This window comes from Lissotriton helveticus, chromosome 4_1 (assembly GCF_964261635.1).
Source record: "Lissotriton helveticus chromosome 4_1, aLisHel1.1, whole genome shotgun sequence".
Lineage (NCBI taxonomy): Eukaryota > Metazoa > Chordata > Amphibia > Caudata > Salamandridae > Lissotriton > Lissotriton helveticus.
The window spans coordinates 1473211331-1473233408 of record NC_136063.1 but is presented as its reverse complement, the minus strand read 5'-3'; the positions used below and the strand labels follow the sequence as shown (position 1 = coordinate 1473233408).

At 32.0% G+C, this 22078-nt stretch overlaps 22 non-coding genes across 22 annotated transcripts; all 22 read right to left on the bottom strand.

The window, feature by feature from the left end:
* Positions 1-847: 847 nt before the first annotated feature.
* TRNAT-CGU (transfer RNA threonine (anticodon CGU)) lies at positions 848-920 on the bottom strand. The gene has a single exon. It is a non-coding gene; the product is annotated as a tRNA-Thr (tRNA).
* A 437-nt stretch (positions 921-1357) lies between these two features.
* On the bottom strand, positions 1358-1431 carry TRNAT-AGU (transfer RNA threonine (anticodon AGU)). The gene has a single exon. It is a non-coding gene; the product is annotated as a tRNA-Thr (tRNA).
* Positions 1432-2373: 942 nt separating this feature from the next.
* Positions 2374-2447, bottom strand: TRNAT-AGU (transfer RNA threonine (anticodon AGU)). The gene has a single exon. It is a non-coding gene; the product is annotated as a tRNA-Thr (tRNA).
* Positions 2448-3388: 941 nt separating this feature from the next.
* TRNAT-AGU (transfer RNA threonine (anticodon AGU)) lies at positions 3389-3462 on the bottom strand. The gene has a single exon. It is a non-coding gene; the product is annotated as a tRNA-Thr (tRNA).
* A 430-nt stretch (positions 3463-3892) lies between these two features.
* TRNAT-CGU (transfer RNA threonine (anticodon CGU)) lies at positions 3893-3965 on the bottom strand. Its single transcript has one exon. It is a non-coding gene; the product is annotated as a tRNA-Thr (tRNA).
* A 943-nt stretch (positions 3966-4908) lies between these two features.
* TRNAT-CGU (transfer RNA threonine (anticodon CGU)) lies at positions 4909-4981 on the bottom strand. Its single transcript has one exon. It is a non-coding gene; the product is annotated as a tRNA-Thr (tRNA).
* Positions 4982-5419: 438 nt separating this feature from the next.
* TRNAT-AGU (transfer RNA threonine (anticodon AGU)) lies at positions 5420-5493 on the bottom strand. Its single transcript has one exon. It is a non-coding gene; the product is annotated as a tRNA-Thr (tRNA).
* Positions 5494-5921: 428 nt separating this feature from the next.
* Positions 5922-5994, bottom strand: TRNAT-CGU (transfer RNA threonine (anticodon CGU)). Its single transcript has one exon. It is a non-coding gene; the product is annotated as a tRNA-Thr (tRNA).
* Positions 5995-6938: 944 nt separating this feature from the next.
* TRNAT-CGU (transfer RNA threonine (anticodon CGU)) lies at positions 6939-7011 on the bottom strand. The gene has a single exon. It is a non-coding gene; the product is annotated as a tRNA-Thr (tRNA).
* Positions 7012-7448: 437 nt separating this feature from the next.
* TRNAT-AGU (transfer RNA threonine (anticodon AGU)) lies at positions 7449-7522 on the bottom strand. The gene has a single exon. It is a non-coding gene; the product is annotated as a tRNA-Thr (tRNA).
* Positions 7523-7952: 430 nt separating this feature from the next.
* On the bottom strand, positions 7953-8028 carry TRNAT-CGU (transfer RNA threonine (anticodon CGU)). The gene has a single exon. It is a non-coding gene; the product is annotated as a tRNA-Thr (tRNA).
* A 943-nt stretch (positions 8029-8971) lies between these two features.
* TRNAT-CGU (transfer RNA threonine (anticodon CGU)) lies at positions 8972-9044 on the bottom strand. The gene has a single exon. It is a non-coding gene; the product is annotated as a tRNA-Thr (tRNA).
* A 943-nt stretch (positions 9045-9987) lies between these two features.
* TRNAT-CGU (transfer RNA threonine (anticodon CGU)) lies at positions 9988-10060 on the bottom strand. The gene has a single exon. It is a non-coding gene; the product is annotated as a tRNA-Thr (tRNA).
* Positions 10061-11002: 942 nt separating this feature from the next.
* TRNAT-CGU (transfer RNA threonine (anticodon CGU)) lies at positions 11003-11075 on the bottom strand. The gene has a single exon. It is a non-coding gene; the product is annotated as a tRNA-Thr (tRNA).
* A 431-nt stretch (positions 11076-11506) lies between these two features.
* Positions 11507-11580, bottom strand: TRNAT-AGU (transfer RNA threonine (anticodon AGU)). The gene has a single exon. It is a non-coding gene; the product is annotated as a tRNA-Thr (tRNA).
* A 430-nt stretch (positions 11581-12010) lies between these two features.
* On the bottom strand, positions 12011-12086 carry TRNAT-CGU (transfer RNA threonine (anticodon CGU)). Its single transcript has one exon. It is a non-coding gene; the product is annotated as a tRNA-Thr (tRNA).
* A 6494-nt stretch (positions 12087-18580) lies between these two features.
* Positions 18581-18653, bottom strand: TRNAT-CGU (transfer RNA threonine (anticodon CGU)). Its single transcript has one exon. It is a non-coding gene; the product is annotated as a tRNA-Thr (tRNA).
* Positions 18654-19091: 438 nt separating this feature from the next.
* On the bottom strand, positions 19092-19165 carry TRNAT-AGU (transfer RNA threonine (anticodon AGU)). Its single transcript has one exon. It is a non-coding gene; the product is annotated as a tRNA-Thr (tRNA).
* A 430-nt stretch (positions 19166-19595) lies between these two features.
* Positions 19596-19668, bottom strand: TRNAT-CGU (transfer RNA threonine (anticodon CGU)). Its single transcript has one exon. It is a non-coding gene; the product is annotated as a tRNA-Thr (tRNA).
* Positions 19669-20105: 437 nt separating this feature from the next.
* Positions 20106-20179, bottom strand: TRNAT-AGU (transfer RNA threonine (anticodon AGU)). Its single transcript has one exon. It is a non-coding gene; the product is annotated as a tRNA-Thr (tRNA).
* A 430-nt stretch (positions 20180-20609) lies between these two features.
* Positions 20610-20685, bottom strand: TRNAT-CGU (transfer RNA threonine (anticodon CGU)). The gene has a single exon. It is a non-coding gene; the product is annotated as a tRNA-Thr (tRNA).
* Positions 20686-21628: 943 nt separating this feature from the next.
* TRNAT-CGU (transfer RNA threonine (anticodon CGU)) lies at positions 21629-21701 on the bottom strand. Its single transcript has one exon. It is a non-coding gene; the product is annotated as a tRNA-Thr (tRNA).
* Positions 21702-22078: the final 377 nt, after the last annotated feature.

Sequence of the window (22078 nt, the reverse complement as noted above, 5' to 3'; positions counted from 1 at the left end):
ACAAAAAGATACTCAATCACTAAACAAGTATTGATATGTTTTAATAAACAGGTACTCTTATAAAACCCAATTTCATTTCTTAAATACTTTACAATTTTATTTTCATGAAGGCATTAATGTTGCTCAAATCAAGGTAGTAATGTCATCTACGTCTTTCTCATTGACACGTTTTCTTTCCATTTTGCAATAACAGTATTCTCTCTATAATCTTGAAAATACTTGGGTTTTTATGAGGTTTAAGATGATCTGTTCAACAGTAAGATGAATCAGACTTTTATATTTTAATTGTATCAGAATAGGACCTAATGAAATTGATTTGTTATATGACAAAGAGAAAAGCAAGGCGTTACTGAGAGTTGTACTCAGGATCTCCTGTTTTCTAGACAGGCGCTTTAACCAGCTAAGCCACAGCACCCCCTTGAGTCATAAATGAGAAAGAATTTTCTTTATGGTGTTCAAGAGAATATTGTTTTTTCATTTTTATATTCTTTTCTAAGTTCACAGACTTCTCTACTCAAAAACTTTAGATGAAGACGCTTCACTTATTCAAAAACACCTCTCTAATTTGAAGTTTACCCTATTCATAGAATTTTAAAATATACCTTGCTGAAGAATGGATTAGTTGTATTCAACAATAGAGTGATCATTCGGATCTATATTGTTTTTTGCCCTTTTTTTGTTTTGCTATTTCGGTCAATGCATTTCTATAAAAATCTTCACAATACCAAGTGTTTTATTTCATTTTATGATAACTTATTCCAAAGTTCATAGAACCAGACGTGTATTCTTAAATTGTATTCAACACTTGTTTGATGAAAATTATTCCTAAAGCATGGAGAAATCAGCTAGGTGCTGCTCAGATTTGAACTCAGGATCTTCTGTATACGAGACAGGCGCTTTAACCACTAAGCCACAGCACCAACTTCAATAACAAAAAATACATAAATAATTTATTGTTGATGATGAAAATTTGTTTCCTGCTATAAATTCTTCTTTATATGTACTGTAATCTTAAACACAAAAAGTTATTCAATCACTAAACAAGTATTAATATGTTTTAATAAACAGGTACTCTTATAAAACCCAATTTCATTTCTTAAATACTTTACAATTTTATTTTCATGAAGGCATTAATATTTCTCAAATCAAGGTAGTAATGTCATCTACGTCTTTCTCATTGACACGTTTTCTTTCCATTTTGCAATAACAGTATTCTCTCTATAATCTTGAAAATACTTGGGTTTTATGAGGTTTAAGATGATCTGTTCAACAGTAAGATGAATCAGACTTTTATATTTTAATTGTATCAGAATAGGACCTAATGAAATTGATTTGGTATATAACAAAGAGAAAAGCAAGGCGCTGCTGAGAGTTGAACTCAGGATCTCCTGTTTACTAGACAGGCGCTTTAACCAGCTAAGCCACAGCACCGCCTTGAGGTTTGACTTAGAAAGACTTTTCTTTATGGTGTTCAAGAGAATATTGTTTTTTCATTTTTATATTCTTTTCTAAGTTCACAGACTTCTCTACTCAAAAACTTTAGATGAAGACGCTTCACTTATTCAAAAACACCTCTCTAATTTGAAGTTTACCCTATTCATAGAATTTTAAAATATACCTTGCTGAAGAATGGATTAGTTGTATTCAACAATAGAGTGATCATTCGGCTCTATCTTGTTTTTTGTCAAATTTTTTTTTGCTATTTCAGTCAATGCATTTCTATAAAAATCTTCACAATACCAAGTATTTTATTTCATTTTATGATAACTTATTCTAAAGTTCATAGAACCAGACGTTTATTCTTAAATTGTATTCAACACTTGTTTGATAAAGATTATTTTTTAAAGCATGGAGAAAACAGTTATGTGCTGCGGAGATTTGAACTCAGGATTTCCTGTTTACAAGACAAGCGCTTTAACCACTAAGCCACAGCACCAACTTCAATAACAAAAAATACATAAATAATTTATTGTTGATGATGAAAATTTGTTTCCTGCTATAAATTCTGCTTTATATGTACTGTAATCTTAAACACAAAAAAAACTCAATCACTAAACAAGTATTGGTATGTTTTAATAAACAGGTACTCTTATAAAACCCAATTTCATTTCTTAAATACTTTACAATTTTATTTTCATGAAGGCATTAATATTGCTCAAATTGAGGTAGTAATGTCATCTACGACTTTCTCATTGACACGTTTTCTTTCCATTTTGCAATAACAGTATTCTCTCTATAATCTTGAAAATACTTGTGTTTTTATGAGGTTTAAGATGATCTGTTCAACAGTAAGATGAATCAGACTTTTATATTTTAATTCTATCAGAATAGGACCTAATGAAATTGATTTGGTATATAACAAAGAGAAAAGCAAGGCGCTGCTGAGAGTTGAACTCAGGATCTCCTGTTTACTAGACAGGCGCTTTAACCAGCTAAGCCACAGCACCCCCTTGAGGTTTGTCTTAGAAAGACTTTTCTTTATGGTGTTCAAGAGAATATTGTTTTTTCATTTTTATATTCTTTGCTAATTTCACAGACTTCTCTACTCAAACACTTTAGATGAAGATGCTTCACTTGTTCACAAACACCTCTCTAATTTGAAGTTTACCCTATTCATAGATTTTTTAAATATACCTTGCTGAAGAATGGATTAGTTGTATTCAACAATAGAGTGATCATACGGCTCTATCTTGTTCTTTGTCATTTTCTTTTCGCTATTTCAGTCAATGCATTCCTACAAAAATCTTCACAATACCAAGTATTTTTTTTTATTTTAAGATAACTTATTCCAAAGTTCATAGAACCAGACGTGTATTCTTAAATTGTATTTAACACTTGTTTGATGAAAATTATTCCTAAAGCATGGAGAAAACAGTTAGGTGCTGCTCAGATTTGAACTCAGGATCTTCTGTATACGAGACAGGCGCTTTAACCACTAATCCACAGCACCAACGTCAATAACAAAAAATACATAAATAATTTATTGTTGATGATGAAAATTTGTTTCATGCTATAAATTCTTCTTTATATGTACTGTAATCTTAAACACAAAAAGATACTCAATCACTAAACAAGTATTGATATGTTTTAATAAACAGGTACTCTTATAAAACCCAATTTCATTTCTTAAATACTTTACAATTTTATTTTCATGAAGGCATTAATATTGCTCAAATCAAGGTAGTAATGTCATCTACGTCTTTCTCATTGACACGTTTTCTTTCCATTTTGCAATAACAGTATTCTCTCTATAATCTTGAAAATACTTGGGTTTTTATGAGGTTTAAGATGATCTGTTCAACAGTAAGATGAATCAGACTTTTATATTTTAATTGTATCAGTATAGGACCTAATGAAATTGATTTGGTATATAACAAAGAGAAAAGCAAGGCACTGCTGAGAGTTGAACTCAGGATCTCCTGTTTACTAGACAGGCGCTTTAACCAGCTAAGCCACAGCACCGCCTTGAGCCTTAACTTAGAAAGACTTTTCTCTATGGTGTTCAAGAGAATATTGTTTTTTCATTTTTATATTCTTTGCTAAGTTCACAGACTTCTCTACTCAAACACTTTAGATGAAGATGCTTCACTTGTTCACAAACACCTCTCTAATTTGAAGTTTACCCTATTCATAGATTTTTTAAATATACCTTGCTGAAGAATAGATTAGTTGTATTCAACAATAGAGTGATCATACGGCCTTATCTTGTTCTTTGTCATTTTCTTTTCGCTATTTCAGTCAATGCATTCCTACAAAAATCTTCACAATACCAAGTATTTTCTTTTATTTTAAGATAACTTATTCCAAAGTTCATAGAACCAGACGTGTATTCTTAAATTGTATTCAACACTTGTTTGAGGAAAATTATTCCTAAAGCATGGAGAAAACAGTTAGGTGCTGCTCAGATTTGAACTCAGGATCTTCTGTATACGAGACAGGCGCTTTAACCACTAAGCCACAGCACCAACGTCAATAACAAAAAATACATAAATAATTTATTGTTGATGATGAAAATTTGTTTCACGCTATAAATTCTTCTTTATATGTACTGTAATCTTAAACACAAAAAGATACTCAATCACTAAACAAGTATTGATATGTTTTAATAAACAGGTACTCTTATAAAACCCAATTTCATTTCTTAAATACTTTACAATTTTATTTTCATGAAGGCATTAATATTGCTCAAATCAAGGTAGTAATGTCATCTACGTCTTTCTCATTGACACGTTTTCTTTCCATTTTGCAATAACAGTATTCTCTCTATAATCTTGAAAATACTTGGGTTTTTATGAGGTTTAAGATGATCTGTTCAACAGTGAGATGAATCAGACTTTTATATTTTAATTGTATCAGAATAGGACCTAATGAAATTGATTTGTTATATAACAAAGAGAAAAGCAAGGCGTTACTGAGAGTTGTACTCAGGATCTCCTGTTTACTAGACAGGCGCTTTAACCAGCTAAGCCACAGCACCCCCTTGAGTCATAAATGAGAAAGAATTTTCTTCATGGTGTTCAAGAGAATATTGTTTTTTCATTTTTATATTCTTTTCTAAGTTCACAGACTTCTCTACTCAAAAACTTTAGATGAAGATGCTTCACTTATTCAAAAACACCTCACTAATTTGAAGTTTACCCTATTCATAGAATTTTAAAATATACCTTGCTGAAGAATGGATTAGTTGTATTCAACAATAGAGTGATCATTCGGCTCTATCTTGTTTTTTGTCAATTTTTTTTTTGCTATTTCAGTCAATGCATTTCTATAAAAATCTTCACAATACCAAGTATTTTATTTCATTTTATGATAACTTATTCTAAAATTCATAGAACCAGACGTTTATTCTTAAATTGTATTCAACACTTGTTTGATAAAAATTATTTTTAAAGCATGGAGAAAACAGTTAGGTGCTGCTGAGATTTGAACTCAGGATTTCCTGTTTACGAGACAGGCGCTTTAACCACTAAGCCACAGCACCAACTTCAATAACAAAAAATACATAAATAATTTATTGTTGATGATGAAAATTTGTTTCCTGCTATAAATTCTGCTTTATATGTACTGTAATCTTAAACACAAAAAGATACTCAATCACTAAACAAGTATTGATATGTTTTAATAAACAGGTACTCGTATAAAACCCAATTTCATTTCTTAAATACTTTACAATTTTATTTTCATGAAGGCATTAATATTGCTCAAATTGAGGTAGTAATGTCATCTACGTCTTTCTCATTGACACGTTTTCTTTCCATTTTGCAATAACAGTATTCTCTCTATAATCTTGAAAATACTTGTGTTTTTATGAGGTTTAAGATGATCTGTTCAACAGTAAGATGAATCAGACTTTTATATTTTAATTGTATCAGAATAGGACCTAATGACATTGATTTGGTATATAACAAAGAGAAAAGCAAGGCGCTGCTGAGAGTTGAACTCAGGATCTCCTGTTTACTAGACAGGCGCATTAACCAGCTAAGCCACAGCACCGCCTTGAGTTTTGTCTTAGAAAGACTTTTCTTTATGGTGTTCAAGAGAATATTGTTTTTTCATTTTTATATTCTTTGCTAAGTTCACAGACTTCTCTACTCAAACACTTTAGATAAAGATGCTTCACTTGTTCACAAACACCTCTCTAAATTGAAGTTTACCCTATTCATAGATTTTTAAAATATACCTTGCTGAAGAATGGATTAGTTGTATTCAACAATAGAGTGATCATACGGCTCTATCTTGTTCTTTGTCATTTTCTTTTCGCTATTTCAGTCAATGCATTCCTACAAAAATCTTCACAATACCAAGTATTTTTATTTCTTTTAAGATAACTTATTCCAAAGTTCATAGAAACAGTAGTATTCTTAAATTGTATTCAACACTTGTTTGATGAAAATTATTCCTAAAGCATGGAGAAAACAGTTAGGTGCTGCTCAGATTTGAACTCAGGATCTTCTGTATACGAGACAGGCGCTTTAACCACTAAGCCACAGCACCAACGTTAATAACAAAAAACACATAAATATTTTATTGTTGATGATGAAAATTTGTTTCATGCTATAAATTCTTCTTTATATGTACTGTAATCTTAAACACAAAAAGATACTCAATCACTAAACAAGTATTGATATGTTTTAATAAACAGGTACTCTTATAAAACCCAATTTCATTTCTTAAATACTTTACAATTTTATTTTCATGAAGGCATTAATGTTGCTCAAATCAAGGTAGTAATGTCATCTACGTCTTTCTCATTGACACGTTTTCTTTCCATTTTGCAATAACAGTATTCTCTCTATAATCTTGAAAATACTTGGGTTTTTATGAGGTTTAAGATGATCTGTTCAACAGTAAGATGAATCAGACTTTTATATTTTAATTGTAACAGAATAGGACCTAATGAAATTGATTTGTTATATGACAAAGAGAAAAGCAAGGCGTTACTGAGAGTTGTACTCAGGATCTCCTGTTTTCTAGACAGGCGCTTTAACCAGCTAAGCCACAGCACCCCCTTGAGTCATAAATGAGAAAGAATTTTCTTTATGGTGTTCAAGAGAATATTGTTTTTTCATTTTTATATTCTTTTCTAAGTTCACAGACTTCTCTACTCAAAAACTTTAGATGAAGACGCTTCACTTATTCAAAAACACCTCTCTAATTTGAAGTTTACCCTATTCATAGAATTTTAAAATATACCTTGCTGAAGAATGGATTAGTTGTATTCAACAATAGAGTGATCATTCGGATCTATCTTGTTTTTTGCCCTTTTTTTGTTTTGCTATTTCAGTCAATGCATTTCTATAAAAATCTTCACAATACCAAGTGTTTTATTTCATTTTATGATAACTTATTCTAAAGTTCATAGAGCCAGACATTTATTCTTAAATTGTATTCAACACTTGTTTGATAAAAAATATTTTTAAAGCATGGAGAAAACAGTTAGGTGCTGCTGAGATTTGAACTCAAGATTTCCTGTTTACGAGACAGGCACTTTAACCACTAAGCCACAGCACCAACTTCAATAACAAAAAATACATAAATAATTTATTGTTGATGATGAAAATTTGTTTCCTGCTATGAATTCTGCTTTATATGTACTGTAATCTTAAACACAAAAAAAACTCAATCACTAAACAAGTATTGATATGTTTTAATAAACAGGTACTCTTATAAAACCCAATTTCATTTCTTAAATACTTTACAATTTTATTTTCATGAAGGCATTAATATTGCTCAAATTGAGGTAGAAATGTCATCTACGTCTTTCTCATTGACACGTTTTCTTTCCATTTTGCAATACCAGTATTCTCTCTATAATCTTGAAAATACTTGGGTTTTTATGAGGTTTAAGATGATCTGTTCAACAGTAAGATGAATCAGACTTTTATATTTTAATTGTATCAGAATAGGACCTAATGAAATTGATTTGGTATATAACAAAGAGAAAAGGAAGGCGCTGTTGAGAGTTGAACTCAGGATCTCCTGTTTACTAGACAGGCGCTTTAACCAGTTAAGCCACAGCACCACCTTGAGTCTTGACTTAGAAAGACTTTTCTTTATGGTGTTCAAGAAAATATTGTTTTTTCATTTTTATATTCTTTGCTAAGTTCACAGACTTCTCTACTCAAACACTTTAGATGAAGATGCTTCACTTGTTCACAAACACCTCTCTAATTTGAAGTTTACCCTATTCATAGATTTTTAAAATATACCTTGCTGAAGAATGGATTAGTTGTATTCAACAATAGAGTGATCATACGGCTCTATCTTGTTCTTTGTCATTTTCTTTTCGCTATTTCAGTCAATGCATTCCTACAAAAATCTTCACAATACCAAGTATTTTTTTTAATTTTAAGATAACTTATTCCAAAGTTCATAGAACCAGACGTGTATTCTTAAATTGTATTCAACACTTGTTTGATGAAAATTATTCCTAAAGCATGGAGAAAACAGTTAGGTGCTGCTCAGATTTGAACTCAGGATCTTCTCCTGTATACGAGACAGGCGCTTTAACCACTAAGCCACAGCACCAACGTCAATAACAAAAAATACATAAATAATTTATTGTTGATGATGAAAATTTGTTTCATGCTATAAATTCTTCTTTATATGTACTGTAATCTTAAACACAAAAAGATACTCAATCACTAAACAAGTATTGATATGTTTTAATAAACAGGTACTCTTATAAAACCCAATTTCATTTCTTAAATACTTTACAATTTTATTTTCATGAAGGCATTAATATTGCTCAAATCAAGGTAGTAATGTCATCTACGTCTTTCTCATTGACACGTTTTCTTTCCATTTTGCAATAACAGTATTCTCTCTATAATCTTGAAAATACTTGGGTTTTTATGAGGTTTAAGATGATCTGTTCAACCGTGAGATGAATCAGACTTTTATATTTTAATTGTATCAGAATAGGACCTAATGAAATTGATTTGTTATATAACAAAGAGAAAAGCAAGGCGTTACTGAGAGTTGTACTCAGGATCTCCTGTTTACTAGACAGGCGCTTTAACCAGCTAAGCCACAGCACCCCCTTGAGTCATAAATGAGAAAGAATTTTCTTCATGGTGTTCAAGAGAATATTGTTTTTTCATTTTTATATTCTTTTCTAAGTTCACAGACTTCTCTACTCAAAAACTTTAGATGAAGATGCTTCACTTATTCAAAAACACCTCTCTAATTTGAAGTTTACCCTATTCATAGAATTTTAAAATATACCTTGCTGAAGAATGGATTAGTTGTATTCAACAATAGAGTGATCATTTGGCTCTATCTTGTTTTTTGTCAATTTTTTTTGTGCTATTTCAGTAAATGCATTTCTATAAAAATCTTCACAATACCAAGTATTTTATTTCATTTTATGATATCTTATTCTAAAGTTCATAGAACAAGACGTTTATTCTTAAATTGTATTCAAGACTTGTTTGATAAAAATTATTTTTAAAGCATGGAGAAAACAGATAGGTGCTGCTGAGATTTGAAATCAGGATTTCCTGTTTACGAGACAGGCGCTTTAACCACTAAGCCACAGCACCAACTTCAATAACAAAAAATACATAAATAATTTATTGTTGATGATGAAAATTTGTTTCCTGCTATAAATTCTGCTTTATATGTACTGTAATCTTAAACACAAAAAGATACTCAATCACTAAACAAGTATTGATATGTTTTAATAAACAGGTACTCTTATAAAACCCAATTTCATTTCTTAAATACTTTACAATTTTATTTTCATGAAGGCATTAATATTGCTCAAATTGAGGTAGTAATGTCATCTACGTCTTTCTCATTGACACGTTTTCTTTCCATTTTGCAATAACAGTATTCTCTCTATAATCTTGAAAATACTTGGGTTTTTATGAGGTTTAAGATGATCTGTTCAACAGTGAGATGAATCAGACTTTTATATTTTAATTGTATCAGAATAGGACCTAATGAAATTGATTTGTTATATAACAAAGAGAAAAGCAAGGCGTTACTGAGAGTTGTACTCAGGATCTCCTGTTTACTAGACAGGCGCTTTAACCAGCTAAGCCACAGCACCCCCTTGAGTCATAAATGAGAAAGAATTTTCTTCATGGTGTTCAAGAGAATATTGTTTTTTCATTTTTATATTCTTTTCTAAGTTCACAGACTTCTCTACTCAAAAACTTTAGATGAAGATGCTTCACTTATTCAAAAACACCTCTCTAATTTGAAGTTTACCCTATTCATAGAATTTTAAAATATACCTTGCTGAAGAATGGATTAGTTGTATTCAACAATAGAGTGATCATTCGGCTCTATCTTGTTTTTTGTCAAATTTTTTTTTGCTATTTCAGTCAATGCATTTCTATAAAAATCTTCACAATACCAAGTATTTTATTTCATTTTATGATAACTTATTCTAAAGTTCATAGAACCAGACGTTTATTCTTAAATTGTATTCAACACTTGTTTGATAAAAATTATTTTTAAAGCATGGAGAAAACAGTTAGGTGCTGCTGAGATTTGAACTCAGGATTTCCTGTTTACGAGACAGGCGCTTTAACCACTAAGCCACAGCACCAACTTCAATAACAAAAAATACATAAATAATTTATTGTTGATGATTAAAATGTGTTTCCTGCTATAAATTCTGCTTTATATGTACTGTAATCTTAAACACAAAAAGATACTCAATCACTAAACAAGTATTGATATGTTTTAATAAACAGGTACTCTTATAAAACCCAATTTCATTTCTTAAATACTTTACAATTTTATTTTCATGAAGGCATTAATATTGCTCAAATTGAGGTAGTAATGTCATCTACGTCTTTCTCATTGACACGTTTTCTTTCCATTTTGCAATAACAGTATTCTCTCTATAATCTTGAAAATACTTGTGTTTTTATGAGGTTTAAGATGATCTGTTCAACAGTAAGATGAATCAGACTTTTATATTTTAATTGTATCAGAATAGGACCTAATGACATTGATTTGGTATATAACAAAGAGAAAAGCAAGGCGCTGCTGAGAGTTGAACTCAGGATCTCCTGTTTACTAGACAGGCGCATTAACCAGCTAAGCCACAGAACCGCCTTGAGTCTTGTCTTAGAAAGACTTTTCTTTATGGTGTTCAAGAGAATATTGTTTTTTCATTTTTATATTCTTTGCTAAGTTCACAGACTTCTCTACTCAAACACTTTAGATAAAGATGCTTCACTTGTTCACAAACACCTCTCTAATTTGAAGTTTACCCTATTCATAGATTTTTAAAATATACCTTGCTGAAGAATGGATTAGTTGTATTCAACAATAGAGTGATCATACGGCTCTATCTTGTTCTTTGTCATTTTCTTTTCGCTATTTCAGTCAATGCATTCCTACAAAAATCTTCACAATACCAAGTATTTTTATTTCTTTTAAGATAACTTATTCCAAAGTTCATAGAACCAGACTTGTATTCTTAAATTGTATTCAACACTTGTTTGATGAAAATTATTCCTAAAGCATGGAGAAAACAGTTAGGTGCTGCTCAGATTTGAACTCAGGATCTTCTGTATACGAGACAGGCGCTTTAACCACTAAGCCACAGCACCAACGTTAATAACAAAAAATACATAAATAATTTATTGTTGATGATGAAAATTTGTTTCATGCTATAAATTCTTCTTTATATGTACTGTAATCTTAAACACAAAAAGATACTCAATCACTAAACAAGTATTGATATGTTTTAATAAACAGGTACTCTTATAAAACCCAATTTCATTTCTTAAATACTTTACAATTTTATTTTCATGAAGGCATTAATGTTGCTCAAATCAAGGTAGTAATGTCATCTACGTCTTTCTCATTGACACGTTTTCTTTCCATTTTGCAATAACAGTATTCTCTCTATAATCTTGAAAATACTTTATGAGGTTTAAGATGATCTGGTCAACAGTAAGATGAATCAGACTTTTATATTTTAATTGTGTCAGAATAGGACCTAATGAAATTGATTTGGTATATAACAAAGAGAAAAGGAAGGCGCTGTTGAGAGTTGAACTCAGGATCTCCTGTTTACTAGACAGGCGCTTTAACCAGTTAAGCCACAGCACCGCCTTGAGTCTTGACTTAGAAAGACTTTTCTTTATGGTGTTCAAGAAAATATTGTTTTTTCATTTTTATATTCTTTGCTAAGTTCACAGACTTCTCTACTCAAACACTTTAGATGAAGATGCTTCACTTGTTCACAAACACCTCTCTAATTTGAAGTTTACCCTATTCATAGATTTTTAAAATATACCTTGCTGAAGAATGGATTAGTTGTATTCAACAATAGAGTGATCATACGGCTCTATCTTGTTCTTTGTCATTTTCTTTTCGCTATTTCAGTCAATGCATTCCTACAAAAATCTTCACAATACCAAGTATTTTTTTTAATTTTAAGATAACTTATTCCAAAGTTCATAGAACCAGACGTGTATTCTTAAATTATATTCAACACTTGTTTGATGAAAATTATTCCTAAAGCATGGAGAAAACAGTTAGGTGCTGCTCAGATTTGAACTCAGGATCTTCTCCTGTATACGAGACAGGCGCTTTAACCACTAAGCCACAGCACCAACGTCAATAACAAAAAATACATAAATAATTTATTGTTGATGATGAAAATTTGTTTCATGCTATAAATTCTTCTTTATATGTACTGTAATCTTAAACACAAAAAGATACTCAATCACTAAACAAGTATTGATATGTTTTAATAAACAGGTACTCTTATAAAACCCAATTTAATTTCTTAAATACTTTACAATTTTATTTTCATGAAGGCATTAATATTGCTCAAATCAAGGTAGTAATGTCATCTACGTCTTTCTCATTGACACGTTTTCTTTCCATTTTGCAATAACAGTATTCTCTCTATAATCTTGAAAATACTTGGGTTTTTATGAGGTTTAAGATGATCTGTTCAACATTGAGATGAATCAGACTTTTATATTTTAATTGTATCAGAATAGGACCTAATTGTAAAGACTGGAGAAACGCTGTATATAGTTGTTAAGTAGGTTTATTAGTATAATCAACCCCTTCAGGCATCAAGGTCCTGCTCCTCCATCAACTCAGTTAGATCTCTGCCACCTGGATTCTACATTCCAGAATCCAGTAAGCAAGTTGGAACATTTGCATATAAAGCAACACACACATTATTTGAGATATAACAAGATACAACATATCTCCCTTCCTAAATTACAAAAATTAAATTGAACAAGTTATAAAAACTAAAACACTTCTGAATGAACCTGTATATGCTCCTGAATAACTATATACAGTTTATGTACACATATAGTCCTTCATCCAAACAGGTTTAGATTTAGGACGAACACATCTCCCCTTCATATTTAAATCCGCATCAAAAAGTTTTGTTGAATCAGATGCTGATTCAATACATCTTTGGCTACTAAGAAGTTTACATTCTAAATCATTACATTTTGTTACATTTCTCATGTTCCATTTCTTCCCATCATTAAGTTTGACTATGTTTCCTACAACATAAACGATCTGTTTAGGATCAGACCACTTGGAAGAACCAGGTTTTCTATTCTCCATGCGCTGTGTGCGTACCCAATCACCACTTTTTAAAGGTTTCATTGCTGTTTTCACTCTCACGTTGTGCTTCTGAACATATTTTTCCTGATAATCTTGTACTTTATTAGATATTCTTGTGTTATCTTTGACTAATTTGTCATCATTCTTACACATCCAATTGGGTTTGACTTTGGAACCCGCCTCTCGACTTTTTAAAAGACTGAAAGGAGATGTTCCTGTGGCTGAATGCGGAGTGTTCCTATAAGACCATAACATGTTTTTTACAGCTTCTTTGCAATTTTCACCATTGTTGTTAGCTAGTTGAATACATCCTTTCAAAACACGGTTAAACCTCTCTACCAAACCATTTTCCCTTGGATTGTAGACTGAGGTAGTGTTGTGTTTAATACCAACTTTTTTGAGATAACCTGCAAATTCTCCCGCCACGAATTGTGGTCCATTATCAGATAGAATTATACTAGGATACCCTTCTCTTCGAAAAATTTCCTCACAAAAATCAATTATGTTAGAAGCTTTGATGTCTTTTACAAATGCTACTTCAGGCCATTTTGAATGAAAATCTACCAAGACAATGGCATATTTGTCTTCAATACCCTTTACATGAAATGGACCACATATGTCCATGGCAACCTTGTCCCACGGTTTGTCGGGAAAGGATGTCGCCGAAATTGTGGTTTCTTGTGACTTGTGAGACTTATCACTACACATGCACGCTATACAATTTCTAACACATCTTTCAATGTCTTTGTCCATGCCTATCCACCAAAAATCATTCCTGGCCCTCCTCTTCATGCTAGTCATTCCACTATGTCCTTCATGAAGTAAGTTTAACATCTTCTCTTTAAGGGAAAAAGGCACCACCAACCTGTGACCTCTCCTAAGAATCCCGCCTACAATGGATAATTCTCCCCATATCATTTTGTAATCAGCCAAATCTGTTTTTATTAAGGTGGATGGATCTACACCTTCTTGCAATTCTTTGATTATGTGTTGCAAAACGTTATCCCCAGCGACAGCTTCTATCCACTCCTGTTCTTTTATTGCATTGTTACATGAATCTTCTATGTTTGCTATTAACCACTCATCTTTGTCATTGTCTATACTTTCTACATCATTATTCAATGGTAGACGTGAAAGACAGTCAGCATTGATGTTCTTGTGACCTGGCACATACTTAATCTTGAAATTATATTCTTGTAACCTATAAGACCATTTTGCTATCCTTGGTGTAGCTTTTGAAGCTCCTTTGGTAGTGAATATATCAATTAAAGGTCTATGATCAGTCCATAACTCAAATGCAGTGCCCCATATAAACGTCTTAAAGTGATCTACACCCCACCAACATGCTAAAGCCTCTTTTTCAATAACTGAATAAGATGGTTCAGCTCCTTTAAGGGTGCGAGAAGCAAAAGCGATGATTCTTTCTACATTGTCATTATCTCTTTGCATGAGAACAGCACCTAGACCGTATGCACTAGAATCAACTACGATGATTGAAGTATGACAAGGTTCATATGGTTTCAAAGCTACCGCCTTGGTGATATCTTTTTTTATATTGTCAAAAGCTAGTTGGCACAACGTAGACCAATTGTATGATACACCTTTTTTCATCAACAATCTTAATTCATGCACTTTGTCAGCAAAATTAGGAACGAATTTGGAATAATATTCCGCAAGTCCCAAAAAAGATCGCAGCTGATCTTTATTCATTGGATGCGGAGCGTTTTCTATGGCATCTAATAACTTCAATTTCGGTTTGACTCCCTCACTTGATATGGTATGACCTAAATAGTCAATTTGTCTTACTCCAAATTTACATTTTTCACCACTCACTGTTAATCCAGCTTCTTGTAATTTACTTAGAACACTGCGTAAATTTTGATCATGGGAACGTGAATCATTACCCCAAATCAAAACATCATCTTGAAAAATTCTTACATGTTTATCATCTTTTAAAATGTTGCTCATAACCCTTTGGAACACTGAAGATGCAGAGGCTAAACCAAATGGCATCCTCAAGTATTGAAAAGCACCTTCAGGAGTTATAAAAGATGTCAGGTGTTTGGAACTTTCATGTAATTTAATTTGATGGTATGCATTGGACAAGTCAATAGAGGAAAAATACATGGCATCCTTTATATTAGATATCATTTCATTTATGTGTGGTAAGGGATACCGGTCGACCCTTATATTGTTGTTTAAGTCTCTCAGGTCCACACACATCCTAATTTTTCCATTGGGTTTTCGAGCTAAAACTATAGGACTAAGCCAATCAGATGCTTCGATTGGTTCAATTACTTTGGCATCACATAGTCTCTTTAATTCTTCCTTTAATGGACCTCGCAAAGCAAACGGCACATTCCTTACCTTATGAACAACTGGGTTGTTGTCAGATTTGAGAATGATTTTGTGTTCAAATTTAACTAAACAACCAAGATTTTTGCTGAACAGTTTTGGAAATATAGATTCCCATTTCGTGGAGTGCTCGTCTTGAGTTAGTAGCACTTGATCTACAAAATTTTGGGATAATAACACTTGATCTGGATGATTGGGATCTAATATTAAACCCATTTTCTATTGAATCTTTCCATCCTAATAAGGCACGTCCTTGCTCAACCACATATACAGGACTAAAACAAGATCTCCCTTTGAATATTAATTGTGCATCATAATACCCCATCATAGGTAACTTTACTCCACAATACCCTTTTGGAGATGCTACTGAGTAAATCAAAGTTGGCTTACTTCCATTTTCCCACATGTATTTATCTATGATGGTATATGGTGAACATGAATCCGCCCATAGTGCCATGTCATCATCATTTATTCTCACTATACATTTGGGAGGTTGATAATCATCTGATATTTCACATACAGTATCATCTTGTACAACCATCACTTCTATATCACTGTTAGTATTATCATCATCTTCACTCTCATCTTGTGGTTCAATAAAATTAATTGAACGTTTCCAATTACTATAATCACCCGTACGACACCACTTGGCAAAATGACCTATTTTTTTACACTTGCTGCAAGTGACTTTTATAGCAGGACATTTGTTGAAGTCAGCTGTGTGTTTTTGACTACCACATCTGAAACAAACACGTCTGCTAAAAGTACCTTTATTCTTTGACAATTTGCCTTTCGTATCTTTGTTATCAGATCTAAAATCATTTTTCATTTTGCTGTTGTTTATTACACTAACACTGTTAGATCCATCAGTATCTTTTTGTTGTGCAACACTTAACTCCTTGACATAATGAGATGTGTTTTCCATCTTCCTAGCTGTATCTAAGGTTTTCTGCAACGATGGGTTTTTAAGTTCAAGTAAACGCTCTTGAATTTTTATATTTCTAATTCTATTAATAAATTGGTCTCGAATTATTTCCTCATGTAAGTCTTTGAATTTGCAGGTTACAGCTAAAGACCTTAAACACGCTACATATTGTTGTACATTTTCTCCTTGTGATTGTGCTCTAGAGAAAAACTTGTGTCTTTCCACTACTATGCTGGTCTTTTTCCCATAGTTTTCTTCTAAAGCTTTTAAGGCTTCAGAATAAACATCTATGGACAAATCGTTAGAACTAGATTCACTGGTTTCACTACTTTCATCTACAGTATCAACCACAGAAGATACAACACGATTATTTATAGGTAAAGTTTTTAGGACTTTTCTTCCTTCTACTCCCAAATTGTGTTTGAGCAAAGCTAATTTCCTAGAGGGTAAAAACACATCTCCCCCTATAGCTTCTAAATAAGTTTCAAATGATTCAGACCAATCTTCCCAGTTCATGGAAGGTGAACCAGGATTTTGAAGAAATTTGGGAGGAGGAGTGACAGAAGAATTGACATCCATTGTTAATATCCTGGTTAATATTCAGATTGTGTGAGTTATCAAACTTGCTGGATGGTAAACAACAGTTCATATAATAAAATAATATTCACTTGTTATGTGTGCTTCCTGTGATATTCAGATCGTCTGATAGTTAAATGAAATTATTTGTGGTAAATGAGTGTTATTTGTCTTTGTATATTTTCCGTTTTGTGATTTGAAATGTCAAAATTATTATTACCGCTTTAATGTAGACGCGCAAGGTCCTGAAACGATGTCTTCGTGCTTCGTGGAGTTGTTTATGTGTTGCTATGGTGACTTAAGATGGCCGCCGTGCGTCAGATTGCGCTGTTACGCACTCTAAGTATGACGATCATTGATGCGTGAGGACGTAGATGCGCATTAGCTCAACGACGTGATAGAGATCACTCTGAGGCGGGCGCGCAGCTCCTTTGAAAAGCAACACACTTGAAAGTTAACAGGTACAACTGTAAGTGGACATCGCGTTTGTTCAAAGTATTTATTTTTTTTTTTTTGCGCTGATAAATGAAATTGACGAAATACTGGCAGACCGCTCATACACTCCGAGGCTTCAAACACTCCGAGGCTTCAAATGCGAGCAGATTGTTCATACACTTCGAGGCTTCAGAAGTTGCCAATGATATTTCAGTTAATAGATCAAGGCGGTTCGCACTATTCAGTTATGTAGGTTGTAGAAAACAACATAGACGCATTCAAAAAGGAAGCATTTTGTTCATATGAATAAATTGAGGTACCTTGTAATTGAAGATTAGCCTGGGGGTTGAAAATTTTCAGTAGAAGTTGAGAGTTTTCTTTTTTTCTTTTATAAGTTCATTTGTCTCCAGCAAAGTTCAAGCAAAGTTCACTGATGATCTTTGATACTGCATCCCATCATCGTGGCCACTGTAAAGACTGGAGAAACGCTGTATATAGTTGTTAAGTAGGTTTATTAGTATAATCAACCCCTTCAGGCATCAAGGTCCTGCTCCTCCATCAACTCAGTTAGATCTCTGCCACCTGGATTCTACATTCCAGAATCCAGTAAGCAAGTTGGAACATTTGCATATAAAGCAACACACACATTATTTGAGATATAACAAGATACAACACTAATGAAATTGATTTGTTATATAACAAAGAGAAAAGCAAGGCGTTACTGAGAGTTGTACTCAGGATCTCCTGTTTACTAGACAGGCGCTTTAACCAGCTAAGCCACAGCACCCCCTTGAGTCATAAATGAGAAAGAATTTTCTTCATGGTGTTCAAGAGAATATTGTTTTTTCATTTTTATATTCTTTTCTAAGTTCACAGACTTCTCTACTCAAAAACTTTAGATGAAGATGCTTCACTTATTCAAAAACACCTCTCTAATTTGAAGTTTACCCTCTTCATAGAATTTTAAAATATACCTTGCTGAAGAATGGATTAGTTGTATTCAACAATAGAGTGATCATTCGGCTCTATCTTGTTTTTTGTCAATTTTTTTTTTGCTATTTCAGTCAATGCATTTCTATAAAAATCTTCACAATACCAAGTATTTTATTTCATTTTATGATAACTTATTCTAAAGTTCATAGAACCAGACGTTTATTCTTAAATTGTATTCAACACTTGTTTGATAAAAATTATTTTTAAAGCATGGAGAAAACAGTTAGGTGCTGCTGAGATTTGAACTCAGGATTTCCTGTTTACGAGACAGGCGCTTTAACCACTAAGCCACAGCACCTACTTCATTAACAAAAAATACATAAATAATTTATTGTTGATGATGAAAATTTGTTTCCTGCTATAAATTCTGCTTTATATGTACTGTAATCTTAAACACAAAAAGATACTCAATCACTAAACAAGTATTGATATGTTTTAATAAACAGGTACTCTTATAAAACCCAATTTCATTTCTTAAATACTTTACAATTTTATTTTCATGAAGGCATTAATATTGCTCAAATTGAGGTAGTAATGTCATCTACGTCTTTCTCATTGACACGTTTTCTTTCCATTTTGCAATAACAGTATTCTCTCTATAATCTTGACAATACTTGTGTTTTTATGAGGTTTAAGATGATCTGTTCAACAGTAAGATGAATCAGACTTTTATATTTTAATTGTATCAGAATAGGACCTAATGAAATTGATTTGGTATAAAAAAAAGAGAAAAGCAAGGCGCTGCTGAGAGTTGAACTCAGGATCTCCTGTTTACTAGACAGGCGCATTAACCAGCTAAGCCACAGCACCGCCTTGAGTCTTGTCTTAGAAAGACTTTTCTTTATGGTGTTCAAGAGAATATTGTTTTTTCATTTTTATATTCTTTGCTAAGTTCACAGACTTCTCTACTCAAACACTTTAGATAAAGATGCTTCACTTGTTCACAAACACCTCTCTAATTTGAAGTTTACCCTATTCATAGATTTTTAAAATATACCTTGCTGAAGAATGGATTAGTTGTAATCAACAATAGAGTGATCATACGGCTCTATCTTATTCTTTGTCATTTTCTTTTCGCTATTTCAGTCAATGCATTCCTACAAAAATCTTCACAATACCAAGTATTTTTTTTTATTTTAAGATAACTTATTCCAAAGTTCATAGAACCAGACGTGTATTCTTAAATTGTATTCAACACTTGTTTGATAAAAAATATTTTTAAAGCATGGAGAAAACAGTTAGGTGCTGCTGAGATTTGAACTCAAGATTTCCTGTTTACGAGACAGGCACTTTAACCACTAAGCCACAGCACCAACTTCAATAACAAAAAATACATAAATAATTTATTGTTGATGATGAAAATTTGTTTCCTGCTATGAATTCTGCTTTATATGTACTGTAATCTTAAACACAAAAAAAACTCAATCACTAAACAAGTATTGATACGTTTTAATAAACAGGTACTCTTATAAAACCCAATTTCATTTCTTAAATACTTTACAATTTTATTTTCATGAAGGCATTAATATTGCTCAAATTGAGGTAGAAATGTCATCTACGTCTTTCTCATTGACACGTTTTCTTTCCATTTTGCAATACCAGTATTCTCTCTATAATCTTGAAAATACTTGGGTTTTTATGAGGTTTAAGATGATCTGTTCAACAGTAAGATGAATCAGACTTTTATATTTTAATTGTATCAGAATAGGACCTAATGAAATTGATTTGGTATATAACAAAGAGAAAAAGAAGGCGCTGTTGAGAGTTGAACTCAGGATCTCCTGTTTACTAGACAGGCGCTTTAACCAGTTAAGCCACAGCACCGCCTTGAGTCTTGACTTAGAAAGACTTTTCTTTATGGTATTCAAGAAAATATTGTTTTTTCATTTTTATATTCTTTGCTAAGTTCACAGACTTCTCTACTCAAACACTTTAGATGAAGATGCTTCACTTGTTCACAAACACCTCTCTAATTTGAAGTTTACCCTACAAATAGATTTTTAAAATATACCTTGCTGAAGAATGGATTAGTTGTATTCAACAATAGAGTGATCATACGGCTCTATCTTGTTCTTTGTCATTTTCTTTTCGCTATTTCAGTCAATGCATTCCTACAAAAATCTTCACAATACCAAGTATTTTTTTTAATTTTAAGATAACTTATTCCAAAGTTCATAGAACCAGACGTGTATTCTTAAATTGTATTCAACACTTGTTTGATGAAAATTATTCCTAAAGCATGGAGAAAACAGTTAGGTGCTGCTCAGATTTGAACTCAGGATCTTCTCCTGTGTACGAGACAGGCGCTTTAACCACTAAGCCACAGCACCAACGTCAACAACAAAAAATACATAAATAATTTATTGTTGATGATGAAAATTTGTTTCACGCTATAAATTCTTCTTTATATGTACTGTAATCTTAAACACAAAAAGATACTCAATCACTAAACAAGTATTGATATGTTTTAATAAACAGGTACTCTTATAAAACCCAATTTCATTTCTTAAATACTTTACAATTTTATTTTCATGAAGGCATTAATATTGCTCAAATCAAGGTAGTAATGTCATCTACGTCTTTCTCATTGACACGTTTTCTTTCCATTTTGCAATAACAGTATTCTCTCTATAATCTTGAAAATACTTGGGTTTTTATGAGGTTTAAGATGATCTGTTCAACAGTGAGATGAATCAGACTTTTATATTTTAATTGTATCAGAATAGGACCTAATGAAATTGATTTGTTATATAACAAAGAGAAAAGCAAGGCGTTACTGAGAGTTGTACTCAGGATCTCCTGTTTACTAGACAGGCGCTTTAACCAGCTAAGCCACAGCACCCCCTTGAGTCATAAATGAGAAAGAATTTTCTTCATGGTGTTCAGGAGAATATTGTTTTTTCATTTTTATATTCTTTTCTAAGTTCACAGACTTCTCTACTCAAAAACTTTAGATGAAGATGCTTCACTTATTCAAAAACACCTCTCTAATTTGAAGTTTACCCTATTCATAGAATTTTAAAATATACCTTGCTGAAGAATGGATTAGTTGTATTCAACAATAGAGTGATCATTCGGCTCTATCTTGTTTTTTGTCAATTTTTTTTTTGCTATTTCAGTCAATGCATTTCTATAAAAATCTTCACAATACCAAGTATTTTATTTCATTTTATGATAACTTATTCTAAAGTTCATAGAACCAGACGTTTATTCTTAAATTGTATTCAACACTTGTTTGATAAAAATTATTTTTAAAGCATGGAGAAAACAGTTAGGTGCTGCTGAGATTTGAACTCAGGATTTCCTGTTTACGAGACAGGCGCTTTAACCACTAAGCCACAGCACCAACTTCAATAACAAAAAATACATAAATAATTTATTGTTGATGATGAAAATTTGTTTCCTGCTATAAATTCTGCTTTATATGTACTGTAATCTTAAACACAAAAAGATACTCAATCACTAAACAAGTATTGATATGTTTTAATAAACAGGTACTCGTATAAAACCCAATTTCATTTCTTAAATACTTTACAATTTTATTTTCATGAAGGCATTAATATTGCTCAAATTGAGGTAGTAATGTCATCTACGTCTTTCTCATTGACACGTTTTCTTTCCATTTTGCAATAACAGTATTCTCTCTATAATCTTGAAAATACTTGTGTTTTTATGAGGTTTAAGATGATCTGTTCAACAGTAAGATGAATCAGACTTTTATAT